General features: G+C 39.0%; 1 long non-coding RNA gene across 1 annotated transcript; it reads right to left on the minus strand.

Moving 5' to 3' along the window:
- Positions 1-1301: 1301 nt before the first annotated feature.
- LOC118561322 lies at positions 1302-3597 on the minus strand. Its single transcript, XR_004929951.1, has 4 exons — positions 3432-3597; positions 2452-2496; positions 1714-1996; positions 1302-1609 (listed from the first exon to the last, which is right to left on the minus strand). It is a non-coding gene; the product is annotated as an uncharacterized LOC118561322 (long non-coding RNA).
- Between the last annotated feature and the right edge of the window lie 2792 nt (positions 3598-6389).

Here is a 6389-nt window from a genome sequence, read left to right on the forward strand (position 1 = left end):
CAAAAACCACAGCAGCGAACCTTCTAGCCTTCGCCAGCTCCCCCAGGCCGCCACTCTTACCTCAGCGTAACTTATGTTGCCTAGCAACCATGACAGAGTGAACGACAGCTGTGAAGCCGAGTTGAACTCAGGTTAATGTTTAGTGATATTTATGTAAAATAAAAACCCTAAATAACATTAACTGACGACAAATTAAACTTTTATAAACATACTGAACTTTTAGCAACTTAACCTCCAAACCCCCCCCCCCCTTTTTTTTCTTGTAGAGCATGATAAAAGTAAATGCACCGAATATCAACATTAACATTATTTCCGTCTTTTTTCTTTTTCCTAACTCGTGATTTTCTTCTGGTGTGATAAAGATGCATCAAACAACCATGCAGGTGTTTCCGCTGTTGCAGTCGCTGCCAAATTCTGGCAAGTTTGCACTGATGCAGCCCCTGAATAGAGACACACCATTATCGCTTGATTTAAAACATGGATTTGGGAATCAGTTTCTGTTTTTTTAATATTTAGTACTTTACATTCTTTTTAGTATAGGGTACCAAATGTTCTACTTGGCAACACTATAAAAAAACCTCCTTTAGGTTTGTCAATTGATTAAAAAGCTTACTATTACTTGTAAGCACATTCTGTAATTTATTTTAGATTAAATATTTTACTGTAATTTCACAGAATTTTTAGCAATGACCATTCGATTTCAGGATTAAAATTCAATGTTTTACCGACAATTTAATGACTTATTTTTTTCTCTTTCTCTCTGTTCAAGGAACTTTTTCTGGGTCATATTTTTGATAGACTGCGTGATCGTTTGGAGCACATACTGGAGCGAATGCCATTGGATCTGGACTACTAGATTTCATCTGCACTCAAGAACTTGTTTTTAAATGCTTTGTCTTCTCAAGTTACTCTTTCTTCAAAAATTTTGGATGCCTTGGCTCATTTGCTGATTTCTGGATTCGTCAGGCAGTTTGAAATATGCAGTCAAAGTAGTTTATTGATACAGCATTTTGTTGTGAATGTTTACATCAGTTTGAAAATAAATACTAAAAACTTTTTCTGATTCTAATGTTACCATAAACTCAAAGTACTAAAATAAATGTACAATTGTACCTCCTATGTAATTTGGAGTTAGAGATTTGATAATAAATCAAATTTGTTATGTTCTATGTTTTAAGTCTTTATCCATCTATTTGAGTAACTATACTCATCTCTAAAGGGTGTTTCTTTATTAAGCAATATTGAACAAATATTTAATTTTAACCTGAATTTATTTTCTGCTGCTTCAAAATGAAATGTACTGTAGAAAGAAAAGAAAAACACATTTATTTTTAGAAACACATGAACAGCATTATGCTTTACATTTCAGAAATGTTCAGTTTTAATTGTGGATAACTTAGAGAGGAAAAAACTGTTCACAAACGTGAACAGCAGAAGTGTAAACATCAGAGCCAAAAGACAGAGATGTGGCTTTCGGGTTTACTGCATGTCTTAAAGCTGCCATTTGTTCAACAGTCAGTTGCACATTAGAGCTAGGCACTGTCACATTGGACTCGTCTTCAGGAAGGAGCCCACTGTCTTCCCATTCAATGTCTGGCAGCTGTACACCCTGTAAAACAAGGAAGGAAGAGAACTCAAAATTTATTTTGTCAGATATTGTAAGTTACTATTTTACAAATAAAATATACATGCAATTGTCTAATTAAAATGTACTTTTGTCAAGGAACTGGGTGGTTCAGGAATTGGATGATGTCCACGACGAAGAACCCAGAGCTGGTTAGGAGTCATGTTATTTTCAGTACGAAGTGGGTGATTGTCCCAGCCACTGAGGAAAGTATCCAGATCATCCTGCAGGCATGGCAGGAAGACATATTGGCAACAGAAGAGGTGTGCAACATTTGAAATGTTGAGGTATCCCTCTGCTTCAAGGTAGTGTAGCACATCATAATAGATGCATGTTACAGCTGCCCACAGGTCTCTCCACAGTCGCTCAATCCTTCAGTGTTGAGTAATAAACAGATGAACAGTTAAACATTGTCCTATGAATCACAAAAAGCTAATGTTATTGTAGACTTTAAAAATACATCAGATATTCAAACTTGCCAGATAAACAATACATGATACATGAATACATGATTTACCTTATCAGTATGTCATCTGAAGGACTCTGTGTCTAACCAGGTGTCTAACTAAGATAATAGTGTTTATTAATTACATGATTAACCTTAATAAATACTTGTCTTATAATAAAGACTGTATTTTATTCCATTATATGTGCAAAGATTGCTTGGTCAAATACTGTCAGTGCTGGAAATACAACCCTTTTACTTGCTCTGAAGACCCCACCCCACAAGGCTGGTGTTATTGGATGCATAACTAACAGTAAGAACATAGTTGCACAGCAATGTTCAAAGTAAGACGCTCCACATTGAGAAAAAAAAAAAGATTTACCGTATTAATTTGTGGTTGGTATCGATGTGCATTAAAACCGAGGGCCTGGAAAAAGAAAAAAATAAGTCATTAAATTGTCGGTAAAACATTGAATTTTAATCCTGAAATCGAATGGTAATTGCTAAAAATTCTGTGAAATTACGGTAAAATATTTAACGTAAAATAAATTAGAGAATGTGCTTACAAGCATATTTCTAATTTTCAAAATAGTAAACTTTTTAATCAATTGACAAACCTAAAGGAGGTTTTTTTTTATAGTGTTGCCAAGTAGAACATTTGGTACCCTACACTAAAAAGAATGTAAATTAAAGTACTAAATATTAAAAAAACAGAAACTGATTCCCAAATCCATGTTTTAAATCAAGCGATAAGGGTGTGTCTCTATTCAGGGGCTGCATCAGTGCAGACTTGCCAGAATTTGGCAGCGACTGCAACAGCGGAAACACCTGCATGGTTGTTTGATGCATCTTTATCACACCAGAAGAAAATCACGAGTTAGGAAAAAGAAAAAAGACGGAAATAATGTTAATGTTGATATTCGGTGCATTTACTTTTATCATGCTCTACAAGAAAAAAAGGGGGGGGGGGGGGTTTGGAGGTTAAGTTGCTAAAAGTTCAGTATGTTTAATAAAAGTTTAATTTGTCGTCAGTTAATGTTATTTAGGATTTTTATTTTACATAAATATCACTGAACATTAACCTGAGTTCAACTCAGCTTCACAGCTGTCGTTCACTCTGTCATGGTTGCTAGGCAACATAAGTTACGCTGAGATAAGAGTGGAGGCCTGGGGGGAGCTGGCGAAGGCTAGAAGGTTCCAATTCACAGCCGGCTTCTGTGGTTTTTGCGGTATGCGAAAGACGCGGTCCACAATGTCGAATCCTTCTTGGGTTGGACCTTTTGAATTGGGACACACCCTATGTATTGAAATTAATGCGCAAAGAAAAGCAATACTACAGAAAAATGAAAGTAATAAACTCACCGTTGAGTTAGCGTTAGCTTCCATGACCGCCTCCGTGATGCTGGTTTTCCTTCAGTCTGCGCCACAAGCGTCACGTCACGTGACTAAGAAAACGTAACGGGATTGGCTGGGTGTTGGACACCACAATCCATTGGTAATGTCTGTGACCTGAAGTAACCCTTCTCTTTTTACACCGAATTTAGACGCTGAATTTTAGACGGTGAATTTGAGCCAGTTGAATCTCGGGAGGCTGAAATTATTGAGTTTGAATTTTGAAAGGCTGAATTTTTGTATATGCAGTTTTTTTTTTTAAACTTAAAAGTTAAACTGAAAAACAGGTATTGAAAATTTAATCACTTTGAAATAGTAATGTGAATTTTTATCTTGCAGTGAAAATAACAAATGAAATTTCAACTATGTAGATATAATGACAATTTTTTGGGGGTTAAAAATGTTTTCTGAATATATTCTAACACCGAAAGAGTAAGTACAAACATACAACATTTAAATTTCAGTGGCATTTTTAATTCAAATCCCGGCGACACAAATTAACTTCCATACTACATCCGGGTCCCGCGGGTAGGCAAAAAAACAGTACTGTTCTCGTCTACTACATGACAAAACGGGTGATTTAGAGCGTACTTTTAGTTCGTTTATTTTTGGAATCTAAACAATGCCTACGACTTGTGCTCCCGGTTGCACACAGAGGCATTCCAAATCGTCGGATGTACGTTTCTTTCGTTTACCGAAGGAGGAAGGACGAAGAAAGAAATGGATATTTTCAATGAGAAGAGCGCAGGCAGACACTCCCAATGGACTGGGGGAGCCATCATACTATGACAGAATTTGCAGTCTACACTTCATCTCCGGTAAATACAACTTAATTCTGCTCTAGTCATTGTTCTACCTAAATAGCGGCGGAGGGGAGGTGGCGATCGCTACACGGGCCGGGGAAGCGGCAGCAGCAGCAGCTGCTCCGCCGCCGCTGTCTGCTCCGCCCATTCACGGGCTGCGGCAGCAGCAGGCGCTGTCTGGAGCAGCAACAGCGGCTGCTGCATAAACACTACACGGGCCGCTTCTCCGGCCCGTGTAGCGATCGCCACCTCCCCTCCGCCCGTTCACGGGCGCTAGTATGTCTGTGTTTACGCTGCAATGTCGCCAACACCCCCACCCATTTTAACAAGACAAAAACACCAAAATAATCCGTAGTAAAATGTTTTTTTTTTTAACCTACCGGGTGGGTCTTCCTCTCTGCTGAGACGCGGTCTGTGTCCGACGCCGCTTTCTGCTGTTAAACAAACATGTCTGAACATCCATCCATTTTCTGACCCTCTTAATCCCTCATGGCGTCGCGGGGGCTGCTGGAGCCTATGTCCAGATATAATATAATTCTAGCCGTCCAGTGGTTTTAGGGGCTTTCGTGCTCTCTCGTCTGTATTGGCCTGCGTGTTTATAAGGCAGCTGTATGTCGCGGTACGGAACCCTTGGCCAGCATTTCACAGACTCGCTCCGTCCCTTCAGGCTTTTGCTGTGTGGATCTGGCAATCTGATACCATTAACCATCAACTTACTCTTAAAACGATCTTGTGATACGTTATCTAAAGAAGAAAAATACGTGGAGAACTCGTCGATTTAGTGGAGTTTCTGCTCACTTATTGTGTCTTCTACAACACTGTTCACTTCATCTTTCATTGCAATAAAATTTGTATACAGCTGGCCAATTATGGAAATTGGGCTATTACCCCATTTAGTGACTTCTAGCTGCTACTTTCCTGCCTGAGGAGGAGGCCACAGCGGAACCTCGGCATTCTTCACAGACAGACATTTTGAGAGACAAAAAGACTTTGGCTCAGTCCAAATACCCTTATAGAGCAAGAACTCTTCAACCAAAGCAGAAGTGCGTTGGCGGTCGCCATGATAAGTGCTGTTCAACCAGTGCAGTCAGTAAAGAAGGACGTAGGAAATGTAGCCTGTATGCTCCCTCCCGCAGCTAGTTTTGCCTAGCAAACCCGCAACGTCCCTTACAGGCACTAAGAACCCTTTAGGTATCCCACAATTCTTTGCGTTACATGAAGTATCAGCACAGCCCCCTCACAGAAATTAACAAAAATGTCCTGAGAGAAGAGATCGCTCACAAAATGCCCACAGCCTTCATTTTCAGAAGGCTGTATGCCCGGATTTGACTCGCATCATCCATGTGCGTTTCCATTATGCAATGGCGTCGGAGTTAAAAGCTGTCCAAATTCAGCACAGCAGTCGGACGCTCCTTTCCTCCCTATGATAGAGTTCTTACTGTGGACCCCATGAAAGGTCAAGGAACAGGAGCTAGAAGCCACAATTAAGGGTATTCGGATGGAGCCTAGATCAGTCGTCACTGACCCTATTTCGCAGGTTGAAATAAAAATGGTAAGATGGTAAAATGATACCATATAGCAATGGTAATGTCATTGGCTTGTGTTATTGACTTTAGTTCACAGTAATGTACACATTTTTCTTTCAAGGTAATATTAGCTTTACCTGCTAGGTAGCTCAGCACAAGATAATGCTAGCTCTGTTCCACTTTGAACAAGGTCATAATGTAAGTCAATGTCATTTTCAAGTGTAGTCTTTTCAAAGTAAATGGTTCATTTAGAATATGATTGAAATACCTTGTCATTTGGAAAATCAACAAAAAGTACTTTGTTGATTTCAAAACATGGAAGCATAACTTTTTGGATCTACATGTTACTTGTTAATAATCTAGGTTATGGGTTATTAGCATCAAACTACAGTTTGGTAGCCTTAAAGTAAAAAATTAATCACTTTAACTGATTTTTTTGGGAAAATAAACTAATCATGCATTAACTTATCTCAGGGATGGATCCATCCATATTTGACCCGTGGCTGAGTCACCAAATTTACAACAAATTAGTTTGTTAAAGTGTGGAGCTCCAGCTGTGTGCTGCTGCTCTGTTCTAATCAGATGTACAAAAACGGTTA

Source organism: Fundulus heteroclitus, unplaced genomic scaffold (genome assembly GCF_011125445.2).
Source record: "Fundulus heteroclitus isolate FHET01 unplaced genomic scaffold, MU-UCD_Fhet_4.1 scaffold_61, whole genome shotgun sequence".
Taxonomy (NCBI): Eukaryota; Metazoa; Chordata; class Actinopteri; order Cyprinodontiformes; family Fundulidae; genus Fundulus; species Fundulus heteroclitus.